The sequence below is a fragment of the Castor canadensis genome, chromosome 6 (genome assembly GCF_047511655.1).
Source record: "Castor canadensis chromosome 6, mCasCan1.hap1v2, whole genome shotgun sequence".
NCBI lineage: Eukaryota > Metazoa > Chordata > Mammalia > Rodentia > Castoridae > Castor > Castor canadensis.
The window spans coordinates 30,733,550-30,749,810 of record NC_133391.1 but is presented as its reverse complement, the minus strand read 5'-3'; positions in this window follow the sequence as shown (position 1 = coordinate 30,749,810).

Genomic DNA, 16,261 nt, shown 5'->3' with positions numbered 1-16,261 from the left:
CAGGCCTCTTGGCCTATAATATTCTTCAAGCATGTTTCTCAAACTTAGATCTCTTACAAACACTTCTCTCCTGGTTATATTTAATATTTAACTATTCATTACTTAGTGAAAATATAATTTTTTAGATCATCCTGAAATCCACTGTGATTTTCATAGGAATTATATTGGACACCAGCATAGGGATACAGCAGGTACCTTAGGAAATTATTACATTGACATTTAAAATAGACAATATGAAGTATTCATTATATTAAATACATACTTATCTCAAATTTCAGTGTTTCTGCCTACTAACGACAATTCAACCAGGGATTTCTGATAACTATGGACTCATTTAGATGTCCTACTACTTGTGGTTGTCGATCATGCTTTCTCTTTTGTAATGCTCCAGTCTGCTTTGTCATGGATTCCTAGAATTGCTACTATTCTTTTTTCCTATATATCTATTTAGCATTTCATTTATTAGTTTTTCATTTTTATTAGGTAACATACACTTCTTACTATATATACCATTTCTCTTTCTAATTATGTCTGAATTACATCATTGTCTCCTCTCAGTTCAAGCAAAGACCTTGACCTGTTTTATTTTTGTTGTTGTTGCTTGTTTTTTATTATAATTTTTAAAATCAGGATATATTCATTGTACATGGAGGATTCATTGTATTGGAATATTGTACATTGTACATTGGTTAGATCGCCCCCACCATCTCTCCCCTTTGACCCCTGACCTTGACCTGTTTTAAATCCTCTTTTACAAATCATCTTTTCCAGCAGGCTTATGCAAATATATTTCTTTTAAGCAACTTCATTATAGAATAATTTCTTATGTTTATTTACTATGTATTCATACCCTTCTGTGTATAATTATAATATTATACATCCTTATAAATGTACTGCTTATATATGTCATGTTTATCTCAAGCATACATGTGAAAATTTAGAGTTATACACAATAGAAGAATAGGGAAAGTATAAATTTATAACATTTAAGAATTTCTGATGACATGATCTTCATCAAGAATATGAATGATGACGCCAGAATTTATGAAGGAACTGAGGGTTCCCCATCTTTGGACTTGCACCTCAGCCATCACAGCACTGAAGGAGACGCCTGTTTCAGTTTACTGCTTCCCTGGATCAGAACAAATGAGTGGCCTGAAGGAAAAGCCATTCTAGTAGCCAGGCCAAAAAGATGATCAGATGTGCTCCCAATAATTCAAAGCTCCAAACTTGTATAAGAAATGACAAGATGAAAATGGTACATGGTAAGAGAAAGGCAATCATAGTCTACAAGGCTGTTATATGGGCCATGGTGCTGGCGTCTCTGGATCCTTTGACACTGTACTACATCTCCTCCAGGTGTTTTAACAAGCAGAAGGTTAACAGGAGCAAACCTAGCAGGGACAAAGTAAAGAATATAAATACGAACATAGCATTTATAAATAAAAGAATTTTGGAAAACTGTGTAGAGTTACTCAAACTGGAATAGTAAGCTGTATTTCCTTAAGACCCATCACTTCAGATATCAATATATGTGTTCACCAGTACAATATTAAAAAAAAAGAGGATCTGACACACTAGCAATGTCACTGAAATCACCTTATTAACTCCACTTAGATACAGAACAATAGAGTTAAAAGAATTCGCTGTCTTCAGAAAATAAAAAATGCTACGGTTTGTAGACAGACAAAGGTTAAAATGATTGGTCACTATCAACATAATATTAGTCATTCTTCAAATGTTACTTTTTGCTTTATAACATCTGTATCATACATTACTTTTATTGTATTTATTTCTATTGGTTTTTATCTCTCTTATTGAAAAATGCCTAGATTTTTTAACATGAACCTTTAAAATGGTTACTTGATATAATCATTTTCTCAGGAAATTTCTTAATTGTGTCTGATAAAAATTTTCTTCTGTTTTCAATCATATGCAGAACCTAAACTTAAAATAATAGTGACATGATTGTAAGAGAAAGACTGCTGAGGCAAAACAAGTATGTGGGAGGAGGAGTGGTAATGGGGATGAATATTGTAAAAGTACCTCATATGTGTACAAAAATAGTGCAATGAAATGCACCAAAAAATGGTTAAAAGGAGGGAAGAGGAGGGTGGCTAAGAAAAAGTAACATAGATGGGGTGAATTTGGTCAAAACACATTATATACAGATAGCAAATATCACAATGATACTACTAAAAAACAATATTTTAAAAAACAAAAATCTTAGTCATTCTTGTCATTTTTGCATTCATCTACAAAATTGGTTTTAAAAAAATGACAATAGACCAAAGACTACTTCTGAGAACAGACCAATTCTAGAGATTGCCAGACAGGTGAGAATGGATTAACTGGAAATATTTTTCTTCTTTTGATGTAGTCCAAGCAGTTCACTGGTGCTATGAATCCATTTCCTAAATTCCCAGTTATTAATTCCACACTCAAAATGATTATGGATGGATCTATCCATGGTCAAACATTATGTAGATATTCTTCAATGGTCTTCTTAAAACATCATTATTGTCTGGCAGACTTCTTACAATACTGGATACCGAGACCTAAACTTATCATTTTATCTTTTATGAGAACATGAATACACACACATAATGCAATTCACATTCCCTTTCTATTCCAATAATTCAGAGTTTCACTGATTCAACCTTTACTATACATCTGGCTCTTGCTTAGGGCTAAAATCATTATTAGGATGTTTTAAAAATGCTTCCAAGTTAACATTAGATAGTAATTGATGCAAATGTCCAATAAAGTTTGATAATATTTTTATGTGCATATGAAAACAGCAGGAAATTTATCTTAAAATTTTTCACAAATGCCCTACATTTCATGTAGAGACATATGAAGGAGGCACAATGGGACACCTAGAAAGAGAAACACAAATATATCAACAGTGTAAAGGCAAGAAGATATCCTTATCTTGGCTTTTTCCAGGTCACAAAGATGAGCTCTGGAAAGAAGACAAAGAGAAACACAAAAAGTCATAGTAGGTAAGGGAGGGGGTAGAGGGAAGGGGAGAGAAATGACCCAAACACTGTATGCACATATGAATAAAAGAAAAGAAAAAAAAAGTCATAGTGGTGGGGTTGTGTGGAGTGGGTATTGAAACTTGCACTTTATGGGCTTTTATAATAGAGATGGAACCTGGATCCCCAGCAAGGGTTAGACTGATCCTGAGGAGCTGTCCCTGGGCCCCACCACTGCACCTTTCACTCTGGATTAAAAACACTTTAGGCTTCCATTTGAACAACACCTCAATGGGAAGACAGTCTTTTTCAGACAAGGTGAAAATGGCAACAGGATAATTCTCAAAAATTACATCCAGAAAGCAAAATAAATGTCAATGCCTCAGAGAGAAACAGTGACATTAACTATTTCATAGTCAATGTTATGTTTACATGCATTTAGATATGGGTTAATGTATTTCATTTTAACTTTTTCATTTGGGCAAATGTTATATACTAACAAGTACAAATAATCAATGTTATGCAACATTGATTGTTATGCAAATATAATCCTATGTATCTCTCTACTTATATCATATCTATAATAATCTCCTCTCTCTAAACCTAGTGATTACATATACTGTTACTTTAAATAAAACTAAATTAGGTTCTGAGCCATCATCATTCTGATTTAGTAGGAATTCAACCAACAATAGTGTTAGAGGTAACTTCTTCTCCCTCAGTTTTTTAGTGTTACTTCTAAATATACTTTTCACATTTGAAGGAAAATAATGCTTTCTAAAGTGAGATAGATAAATAGATAGATGGATAGACAGATACATGATAGATAGATACACAGATGGATACATAGATTTGAACAATCACTTCTGTGGAACTGTTAGCTAAGATCTCAGAAAGAAGAAGCTATGAGATCACCAGCAAGGTCAACATAACTGGGTAGAAATTCAAGATTGAGCACTTGGCCCCTCTGATATTTTTCTTTGTGGATGGAAAAGACATTATTAACAAAAGAGACTTAGGCAGTATTTACACCAAGGATAAAAATCAGGAGAGGACAGAGCCCTGCAAAGCAAATGTTTCCTCCAACACTGCTCACAGGTCATGGAGATGATCAGATTCAGGGAAGTGGTAAGAGAAGCAGCCTTACAGAGTAGGTCCTAAGACAGCAGTGGAAGAGGCTCTATAGTGTGATAAATACTATAACCAGGGGGAAGAGAGAGCTAAAATTGCTTCCTGCAGTTAGCCTTTGAAGCTAAAGGTAAAAGCCTTTACTATACTACCAAAATATTCACGATGTATTCATGTGTTACTGTCCCAAGAATTTACACTCAGTCACCAAATAATTCCCCAAGGAAAAGAGCACATATCAACGTTCTCTGGAACTATCAAGAATGGTGCCTGAAGTGACACTGATTTATGAAAACTCAAAGTGCCTTTGTGACCCATTGTATGCAGTGAGAGTTCCTGAATGCCAGATGCTCACTACAGCTTTGAGTCATGCCCATCCCAAGGTGGATCTAACAGGTTCATTTATAACTATTTACCTAATTCTGAATATGTACTTGAAATGGACACATTTAACACTTGGCAAAACATTTTCAGTGCCTCCAAACTTGTAGAGTAAGTGACAATATTGTAAGTAGGACAAAAGGGGAAGATTCTGAAACCCTCCCTTCCTGAGAGTCAATGAATAAAAATTAAGGACCACATGCTTGAAGAAATGGAATAGATTACAGCCACCTCTCAAAAAACCTGAAAGTTGTAAGGGACAGTTTTCCTTCTCTTATTGTTGTTAAAGTATCTAACTGAACTCTGCCAAAACCAACCAGGATACAGGATGAATGCAGGTCACCATAAATTTACCTCACACCTCTCTCTCTGAGAGGTGATCTCTGAGTGTGCCACACAGTTGGTGGCACTTTGTACATGTTTATTTAGTGGGTGAAGGATTTTGGAATATGCTTATTATGAGGGAGAATCAAAACAATTAACTTTTGGATCCTGAGAACTATAGCTCATGTTACTATTTTATACCAGCTGTATGTCACTTCTTTTGCTCTCAGGTTATTGATGTATGGTCACTGGAACAATGTTTGTTTAAGTTGCGGGGGTTGAAATTTGGAGGTATCCTTGTCTAGCTCAAAACATTTAAAAGCATTGACCCCTTCACCTGGGCATGTGAGTGGCCAACTGGTGTCCTTTTGACACAGAGCCTAACACCACCCTCAGATTGTGCTAATCCCACAGTTTTCTGAATCCATGCCCTATGAATAGCCATGAAGTAGAGGATGAAGGGGAGACAGCCTATTTATTCATTCATTTTCAATTGCCTTTCTGCATGTCTTAAATCACCAAGCTTCTTTATTCCATAAACGCACCTAAGCCTTATCCCAGGAAGGAGGATTTGAGATCAGGACGTCCCATTTCCACATACATAGCTGCATGAATAAACTCTTACTCTGTCCCAAAATTCACTATTTTAGGAGGGAAAACAAGCCTGGTTTGGTAACAGACTGTGCATGTCTCTGACATTACCCATAACGGAAGAGGAGACCAAACCATACTGAATTAGTGCAAGACCATCTCCTCCTCAGGAGAGGAGCACCCTGTGTCTGAGACACAAAATGGCAAAGGCAGAACTTCGGACCAAGAATAATGCCCCTGTAAGCACTAGGCATGGTGACCCTACATAAGTCATACACCCAAACAGCCAGCCACTATTTCACAGGCAGTTGGGACACTAATTCTTACTTTTCTACCATATGAACCTAGAGGAGTCACACTTCAAGATCCATGTACTAACTTTCCCAAAGCAAACAAATTATGGAGACAGGGAAAGCAGAGAAAATTCAATCACCTGAGATGTCTGTTGTCTTCATCCAGCCCATGCAGGTCACCAGGACTATGAAGACTTTAGCAAAATTTCCAAAACAAATTCTGCAATTATTTGGATGGAAGTGATGCTTAGTAGAAATCTTAACTTGGAAATAAAAATAAAAACAAAGCATACTCTCCCTGATTGTGATTTTTTATGTGCCTGATCTAATTTTCTACCAATACATTGTTTCTGGATGTGCAACAAACTTCCTGTTGCCTTTTACATTCTGTGACCAAGGTCAAGCAGAAAAGCAATACAGTGTGGGGCAGGATGAGTTCAGTGATGTTCTTATGGAAACATTCTTATTCTCAAACATCTCAAAACAAGACTCATGTATATACTGTATGTCCTTACCCTAGGCTACCATCTTTCACAGCAGATGTTGGGTGGAAAGCTGAATCCTCATTTGACAGCATGCAAATGAAGACATATTCTCTTTCATGGTTTGGCAGTTATTTGTCTAGGATAACCTCTAGATCAAGTTAAATGGCAGATAGTGACTTTTTAAACTTAATATATGGAACATATAGGAATTATCTAAATTGTTAAATAGACCTCAGTCCTCTGGAGATGACCTGAATGGTTCAGGTAACAGAGGATTTATTTCAACAAAAACACCCTTGTAGAAAGGTTAAGGGAATGTTATCTGTAGGTTTCAAAATCTTCCTAGTTCAGTTTGTTGTAATCTGTGCCCAAAATATGTGCTTGTTTGTGGGAATGAGGCCTTAGAGTGTCACATTTGTACAAATGAAGAATGAAGACTTTGTCATTCTTCATTTCACTGGTAAAAACATTAACACAAATATTCTCTCTTTTAAACATCTTATTAGCATGTATCAGTTATGCAGGAGGTTTCACTGTAGTATTTCCATTTATGCTTACAACATATTCATTGGGTCATCATCACCATCATTCCCCCTCATCCCCTCTCCCCAGTTAAAATTATTTCAACAGGTTTTACTCTTCTATTTTCATACAAGTTTATAAAGTACATCAATCATAGTCACCATCCTTTCCCCTCTCCATTTACCCTCCCTCACCAACTAGTAGCCACCCCCCTATAGGACCTGCTTTACATTCCTGTCCTTCATTTTTTTAAGTGTATATTCATTATTCAAAGTGGTTTGCCATGATACTTTCACCTGGAATATATTGTACATTAATCAGATTAGTTCCTTCTATTATTCTCCCTTACCTTTTCTCCCAACCCTTTATTATTCAACAGATTTCAGTGCTTTTCCTTATGCCATCTTCCTGCACACAGATGAGTGAGAATTAACCAAAGTTAGGTGTTTTCTGTAAAAGGAATTAATGTCTAAGTCATATGTAGATGCCAGCTAACCTCCCCAAGTTGCTGCCTACATGCTTTGTGACCTTGCAAGTTTCTTTTGGTCAAAGAGCTGCTTATCTCCAGCTAATGTCCTAATCTCAAACTGCTTGACTTGAGGGACCTTGAGAAATCACTTTCTCATTGAGGTGTAAAAATGTCACTGCTTTAAAAAACCTTGCCCTTACCCCGAAACAATAGCTTCCCAATTAGGAAGATTGCAAACCCACACCTTCCATTAGGGTGAGGGGCAGAGTTAAAAACTGAGCTGACTCCTGGCTCAGTGCATTCTGCCTATCAGACTATAGTCTGTGGCTGCACCCTTCTGCAGAAGTAAAAGGTTTTTTCCTTTCTTTTATTTCATCATTTTTACATTTACTTACATGTGTATACATTGTTTGGGCCACACCCCCGCTTCTGAGCAACTCCCATGTGATTCTTTGAGCACTGTTTGGGAATAGCATTACTAACAGATACTATGTTATCACTCCTCCTGTATTATCCTCCTATATTGATATCAGTCACTCTCTATCCTTCTCTTTTCCTCTCTCTTCTCCCCAGTGTCCTCAAACAGTAACACTATTGATCATACATATGATCATGTTTGCACTTGTGTATGTAAATCTCTTAGATTTATCTTCCATTTATGAAAGAAAACAGGTGATCCTTAACTTTCTGGTCCTGGCTTACTTTGCTTAACATAATACCTCCAACTCCATCCATTTACCAGCAAACATCATAATTTCATTCTTATTTATGGATGAATAATATGCCACTCTATATATTTCACATTTTCTTAATTCATTCATCAGCTGCAGAGCACCTGGGTAGTTTCCAGGGCTTGCCTATTGTGAATAGTGCTGCAATAAACATGGGAACAGAGGTGGCTTTACTGTATCCTGACTTGCATTCCTTCAGATAGATGTGCAGGAGTAATACTGCTGGATCATATGGCACTTCTAGTTTCAGTTTTTTGAGGGACTTCCATACTGCTTTCCACAACAGTGCACTGATACACACATTCCTACCAACAGTGGACAAGGATTCCTTTTTCCCTGTTTCCTCACCAACACTTATTAATGTTTATGTTCTTCATGACAGCCATTTTCTGCCCTTTTCTTTTATTATATTTTTTTCTTTTCTGGTGGCACTAGAGTTTGAAATTAGGGCTTTGTGCTTGCTAGGCAGGTGCTCTACCACTTGAGTCACTCTGCTAAACCCATTCTTTTTTTTTATTGCTTATCTTTTTTTTAATTGTTTTATTATTCATATGTGCATACAATGCTTGGGTCATTTCTCCTCCCTGCCCCCACCCCCTTCCTTACCACCTACTCCGCCCCCTCCCTCTCCCCCCCACCCCCTCAATACCCAGGAGAAACTATTTTGCCCTTATCTCTAATTTTGTTGTAGAGAGAGTATAAGCAATAATAGGAAGGAACAAGGGTTTTTGCTGGTTGAGATAAGGATAGCTATACAGGGAGTTGACACACATTGATTTCCTGTGCGTGGGTGTTACCTTCTAGGTTAATTCTTTTTGATCTCACCTTTTCTCTAGTTCCTGGTCCCCTTTTCCTATTGGCCTCAGTTGCTTTTAAGGTATCTGCTTTAGTTTTTCTGCGTTAAGGCAACAAATACTAGCTAATTTTTTAGGTGTCTTGCCTATCCTCACACCTCCCTTGCGTGCCCTCGCTTTTATCATGTGCTCAAAGTCCAATCCCCTTGTTGTGTTTGCCCTTGATCTAATGTCCGCATATGAGGGAGAACATACGATTTTCAGTCTTTTGGGCCAGGCTAACCTCACTCAGAATGATCTCCATTTCCATCCATTTACCAGCAAATGATAACATTTCATTCTTCTTCATGGCTACATCAAATTCCATTGTGTATAGATGCCACATTTTCTTAATCCATTCATCAGTGGTGGGGCATCTTGGCTGTTTCCATTACTTGGCGATTGTGAATAGCACTGCAATAAACATGAGTGTGCAGGTGCCTCTGGAGTAACCTGTGTCACAGTCTTTTGGGTATATCCCCAAGAATGGTATTGCTGGATCAAATGGCAGATCAATGTTTAGCTTTTTAAGTAGCCTCCAAATTTTTTTCCACAATGGTTGTACTAGTTTACATTCCCACCAACAGTGTAAGAGGGTTCCTTTTCCCCGCATCCTTGCCAACACCTGTTGTTGGTGGTGTTGCTAATGATGGCTATTCTAACAAGGGTGAGGTGGAATCTTAGTGTGGTTTTAATTTGCATTTCCTTTATGGCTAGAGATGGTGAGCATTTTTCATGTGTTTTTTGGCCATTTGAATTTCTTCTTTTGAGAAAGTTCTGTTTAGTTCACTTGCCCACTTCTTTATTGGTTCATTAGTTTTGGGAGAATTTAGTTTTTTAAGTTCCCTATATATTCTGGTTATCAGTCCTTTGTCTGATGTGTAGCTGGCAAATATTTTCTCCCACTCTTTGGGTGTTCTCTTCAGTTTGAGACCATTTCTTTTGATGAACAGAAGTTTTTTAGTTTTATGAGGTCCCATTTATCTCTGCTATCTCTTAGTTGCTGTGCTGCTGGGGTTTCATTCAGAAAGTTCTTACGTATACCTACTAAATCCAGAGTATTTCCTACTCTTTCCTGTATCAACTTTAGAGTTTGTGGTCTGATATTAAGATCCTTGATCCATTTTGAGTTAATATTGGTATAGGGTGATATACATGGATCTAGTTCCAGTTTTTTGCAGACTGCTAACCAGTTTTCCCAGCAGTTTTTGTGGAAGAGACGGCTATTTCTCCATCATATATTTTTAGCTCCTTTGTCAAAGACAAGTTGGTTATAGTTGTGTGGCTTCAAATCTGGGTCTTCTATTCTGTTCCACTGGTCTTCATGTCTGTTTTTGTGCCAGTACCATGGTGTTTTTATCGTTATTGCTTTGTAATATAGTTTGAAGTCAGGTATTGTGATACCTCCAGCATTGTTCTTTTGACTGAGTATTGCCTTGGCTGTATCCATGGCCTCTTGTGTTTCCATATAAATTTCATGGTAGATTTTTCAATATCTTTAATGAATGTCATTGTAATTTTGATGGGAATTGCATTAAACATGTAGATTACTTTTGGGAGTATCAACATTTTTACTATGTTGATTCTACCAATCCATGAGCATGGGAGATCTCTCCACTTTCTATAGTCTTCCTCAATCTCTTTCTTCAGAAGTTTATAGTTTTCCTTGTAGAGGTCTTTCACATCTTTTGTTAGGTTTACACCTAGGTATTTGAATTTTTTTGAGGCTATTGTAAATGGAATTGTTTTCATGTATTCTTTTTCAGTTTGCTCATTGTTAGTGTATAGAAATGCTAATGATTTTTCTATGTTGATTTTATATCCTGCTACCTTGCTATAGCTATTGATGATGTCTAGATCTTCTGAGTAGAGTTTTTTGGGTCTTTAAGGTATATGATCATGTCGTCTGCAAATAGGGATATTTTGACTATTTCTTTACGTATTTGTATTCATTTTTTCCTTCTTCTTGCCTAATTGCTCTGGCTAGGAATTCCAGTACTATGTTGAAAGGAGTGGAGATAGTGATTTCACCTCGTATTTTTATTATTTCTCTCCTTCTATTTGTTTTGGGATTTGCTTGTTCTTGTTTTTGTAGGAGTTTGAGATGTATCATTAGGTCATTGACTTGGGATCTTTCAGTCTTTTTAATATATGCACTCATGGCTATAAACTTTCCTCTCAGGACTGCCTTTGCTGTGTCCAATAGGTTCTGGTAGGTTGTGTTTTCATTTTCATTGACTTCTAGGAACTTTCTAACTTCCTCTTTTATTTCATCGATGATCCATTGCTCATTAAGTAATGAGTTATTTAGTTTCCAGCTGCTTTTGCATGTTTTTTGTCTTTACTTTTGTTGTTGAGTTCTACTTTTACTGCATTGTGGTCAGATAGTATGCACGGTATAATTTCTAGTTTCTTATATTTGCTGAGGCTTGCTTTGTGCCCTAGGATATGATCTATTTTGGAGAAGGTTCCATGGGCTGCTGAGAAGAATGTATATTGTGTAGAAGTTGGATGAAATGTTCTGTAGACATCAAATAGATCCATTTGATCTATTGTATATTTTAGATCTTGGATTTCTTTATTGATTTTTTGTTTGGATGACCTATCTATTGATGATAATGGGGTGTTAAAGTCTCCCACAACCACTGTGGTGGACTTAATATATGCTTTTAGGTCTTTCAGAGTATGTTTGATGAAATTGGGTGCATACAGGTTGATGATTATTATTTCCTTTTGGTCTATTTCCCCTTTTATTAGTATGGAATATCCTTCTTTATCTCATTTGAACAATGTAGGTTTGAAGTCTACTTTGTCAGAGATAAGTATTGCTACTCCTGCCTGTTTTCGGGGGCCATTGGCTTGGTAAATCTTCTTCCAGCCTTTCATCCAAAGCCTATGCTTATTTCTGTCAGTGAGATGGGTCTCCTGTAAGCAACAAATTGTTGGATCTTCCTTTTTAATCCATTTCATCAAGCGGTGCCTTTTGATGGGTGAATTAAGTCCGTCAACATTAAGTGTTAGTACTGATATGTATGTGGTGATTCCTGTCATTTAGTTGTCTTAGTTGTTTGAAGGTTTGATTGTGTGTACATTAGTTGAGGTTACTCTCTACTGTCTTGCTTTTTCTTTTCCTGTAGTTTGGTGCTGCCTCTCTTCTCATTGTTAAGTTGGGTTTCACTTTCTGTGTGCAGAATCCCTTGAAGAATCTTTTGTAATGGTGGCTTTGTGGTCACATATTGTTTTAGTTTCTGCTTATCATGGAAGACTTTTATTGCTCCATCTATTTTGAATGATAGTTTTGCTGGGTAGAGTATCCTGGGGTTGAAGTCATTTTCATTCAGTGCCCAGAAGATCTCACCCCACGCTCTTCTTGCTTTTAATGTTTCTGTTGAGAACTCTGCTGTGATTTTGATGGGTTTACCTTTGTAAATTACTTGTTTTTTCTCTCTTACAGCCTTCAATATTCTTTCCCTAGTTTCTGAACTTGTTGTTTTAATGATGATATGTCGTGGGGTAGTTCTATTTTGATGTGGTCTGTTTGGTGTCCTGGAGGCCTCTTGCATCTTTATGGGACTATCTTTCTCTAGATTTGGGAAATTTTCTGTTATTATTTTGTTGAATATATTATGCATTCCATTCGCTTGCACCTCTTCTCCTTCTTCGATGCCCATGATTCTCAAATTTGGTCTTTTGATGGAATCGGTGAGTTCTTGCATTTTCTTTTCACAGGTCTTGAGTTGTTTAATTAATAGTTCTTCGATTTTTCCTTTAATTACCATTTCATCTTCAAGTTCTGAGATTCTGTCTTCTGTTTGTTCAGTTCTGCGGGATTGGCCTTCCGTTTTGTTTTGCAGTTCTGTGTCATTCTTTTTTCTGAGGTTTTCCATATCCTGTGTGGTTTCCTCTTTAATGTTGTCTATTTTTGTCCTGAGTTCATTTATCTGTTTATTCATCATGTTCTCTCTTTCACTTTGGTGTTTATACAGTGCTTCTATGGTTTCCTTTATTTCTTCTTTTGCTTTTTCAAATTCTCTATTTTTGTTGTCTTGGAATTTCTTGAGTGTCTCCTGTACATTTTCGTTGACCATATCCAGTATCATCTCTATAAAATTCACATTGAGTACTTGTAGTATGTCTTCTTTTAAATTATTCTTGTGGGCTTCATTGGGTTCTTTGGCATAGTTTATCTTCATTTTGTTGGAGTCTGGATCTGAGTATCTGTTTTCTTCATTTCCCTCTGGTTCCTGTACTACTTTTTTGCTGTGGGGAAACTGGTTTCCCTGTTTTTTCTGTCTTCCTGTCATTGTCCTTGGTGTTGTTGCTGTCCCTGTGCTGTGTGCAATTAAGTATTTTCTAGGTTGTAATAATAACAATGGTAATATTTAGAATGGAAGGGTGAGAGGAGATGGAAAGCAAGAAGTTAAAGAAAAAGGGAAAAACAAATAAACAGACAAGTAGGAAAAAACAAAACAAGGAATCAAACAAAAAATTTTCAAAGGTATAAACGGGGAACATTGGTGTACTAATCGACAGTAAGCTGAATAGGCATTAGAGAGACAGAGAGAGGATTGAAAATAAAAAATAAAAAGAATAAAGATAAGAATAAAAATAAAAAATAAGTAAATGAAAGAAATGTATGTATATAAAAAAAGCAAAATGAAAAATAGAAAATTTTAAAAATTTAAAAAAAAAACCTTCAAGTTCAAATGCAATGAAGTTTCAATCTTAATAATTTTGGTATCTGTCTCAGCCTCCAGTCCTGGAGATGGTGCCTCAGATGTTGTTCTGTAGTTGTCTCATCAAAGGGGACCCATAAAGTAGAACAAAACTGCATAAAAAAAAATCCACAAAGTGTCCCAAGTTCAATGGAATACAGCTTCAGTAAGTTTTTTCACATGCAGGTGTAGTTTGGTTTTTTTCTCATCAAAGATAGGGAGAGAGAAAAAAGAAGAGTCTGGAGACAGGTCTGTGAATGGCTATCTGTGGCTGTGGCTTGCCTGCCCACTGCTGTCAGCCTGCTGTTGCTGGAAGCATTATTTATGCAGATCTCAGGGGTGAGCTTAGCACTCACCTGGCCCCGCAGGCTTTGTTTACTCAGAGTTCTCCTGTGCATGAGCCTCTGCTACAAGTTTTCCCCTTTCCAAGCACACTGGGGGTGACACTGCACCCACTTTCTCAGGTCTGCATATTTATTTACAGTTCACGTGGGAAGTGGGTCTTCCCTCCTCTCCTGTGGAGTTTTCCTCCCACGGCCGCTTTTACAGGCTTTCCCACTCCTGATTACTGGGTGGTGCTGCTGCTCCTGCGAGCCGGTGTGTTTGTTTACAGCTCACATGGGAGGTGGGTCTTCCCGCCTCTCCTGTGAAGTTTTCCTCCCTCTGCCACTCTCACAAGCTTTCCAGCTCCTGGTTGCTGGGTGCACGCCCCCACTCCCACCGGCCCAGCTTGTTTATTTACAGTTTTGGGAAGGATTCCCCTCCTCTTCAGAGCTCAGTGTGCCCCACCCTCTTTCCCATGTGTCTTTATTGTTCTTATTGCTTATTACTCAGTTTCTCTTTTTCCCCGGGTGGAGGTCAGTCTGTCCAGGGGGCTATGCTGTTCTGACCCAGGGTTGTCTGTGGGAATACCACATACCGCTAGGCTCACCTTGTCCGCATCTTCCCAAGCCATCGGGGCGTGGGCGACTGGCAGCCTGGGGGCCCTCCTTATTTCTCCGTTTAAGGTAGAGTGGAGATTCTCTGTGCCTGCTGGATGTGTGGAGGGGTCAAAGTTTTGCCTCTTCTCGGTGGTTTTGCCTGCAAGGTGTGTCTCCAGCATCTCTCCAAGATTTCACTATAGGAGACACACTTTCTGCTTCTTCCCTCTAGCCTCCATCTTGAAATCTCCAAAACCCATTCTTGATGATAGCCATTCTGACTGTAGTTAGGTGAAATGTTAATGTAGTTTTGATTTCCATTTTATTTATCTTTATGGCCAGGGATGTTGAGAATTTCTTCATGTATTTATTGTCCATTTGGACTTCTTCCTTTGAGATATATCTGTTCAACTCATTGGCCTACATCTTCATTGGCTCATTGATTCTTTGGGAGTTTATTTTTCAGGCTCCCTATAGATTCTGGTTATACAACCCTTGTCAGATGTATAGCTGGCTAAGATATTTTCTTATTCTGAGGACTGTCTCTTCACTCTGGCAAGTATTTCTTTTTCCATGCAGAAAATTTTTAGTTTGATGTAGCCCCATTTATCAATTCTTTCTCTTAATTGCTGAGCTATTAGATTTCTATTCAGAAAATTGTTGTGTATGTCTGTATCTTCTAGTGTTTTGCTTATTCTTTCTTGCATTAGTTTCAAAGTTTTAGGTCATACATTAAGGTCTTCGACCCACTTTGAACAGATGTTAGTACAGGATGAAAAATAGGGATCTAGTTTCAGTCTTCTACATGTAGGTATCCTCTTTTCCCAGTACCATTTATTGAAGAAGGTGTATTTTCTCCAATGTATGTTTTGGACTCCTTTGTCAAAAAACAGGTGGCTGTTCCTATATGGATTTATATATGGGTCTTCTATTCCAATCCATTGGTTTGTGTGTATGTTTCTGGACCAGTATCATTCTTTTTGTATTACCATAGCTCAGAAGTATAGTTTGAAGTCAAGTATTATGATACCTCAAGCAATGCTCTTTTTGTTGAGTATTGCCTTTCTTATTCAAAGCCTTTCAAGCTTCTATATGAACTTTAGGATAGATTTTCCATCTCTGTGAGGAATGGCATAAGAATGTTGATGGGGATGACACTGAGCATGAAGATTGCTTTTGATAGTTTAGCCATTTTCAAGATACTAATTCTGCCAATTCATGAGGATGGAAGATCTTTCCATCTTCTAATGCCTTTGTTGATTTCTTTCTTCAGTGATTTGATAGCTTTTTTGGTTATAGAGGTCTATCACTTCCTTCATTAAATTTATTCCTAGTTATTTTTGAGGTTATTGCAAATGTGAATGTTCTCTTGATTTTTTTCTCAGTCTGTTCATTATTGAGATATAGAAAAACTACTGAATGCTATACACTGATTTTGCATCCTACTTTTCACTGAAAGTGTTTGTGGTGTCTAAGAATTTTGTGGTGGAGTTTTTTATGGGTCTTTTGGGTATAAGAACATATCATCTGATCTGAAAATAGGGATAATTCAACTTCTTCCTTCCCTATTTAAAGTGTCTGAGAACCTACCTAACAAGCTTGAGTCAATAAGTTTAAACACTAATACTGCCACAAAAAAATTTTTTTTAATTACCTGGAAATGCAGCCCATGTATAGAGTGATTGCCTAGCCAGGCCATCACCCTGAGTTCAAACACAGTGTCATAAAAAATAAATTAAAAAATAAAGTCAGTATTATACTTATTGAGGAAACACTACCAAATTTTCCATTTATAAACAAACATCTCAGTTATCACCAAAATTAAGTAACATCTTGACAATTCGAGCCATCTCATTTTGTGGCCAAGACTCAAAAAGATCATTAGAAT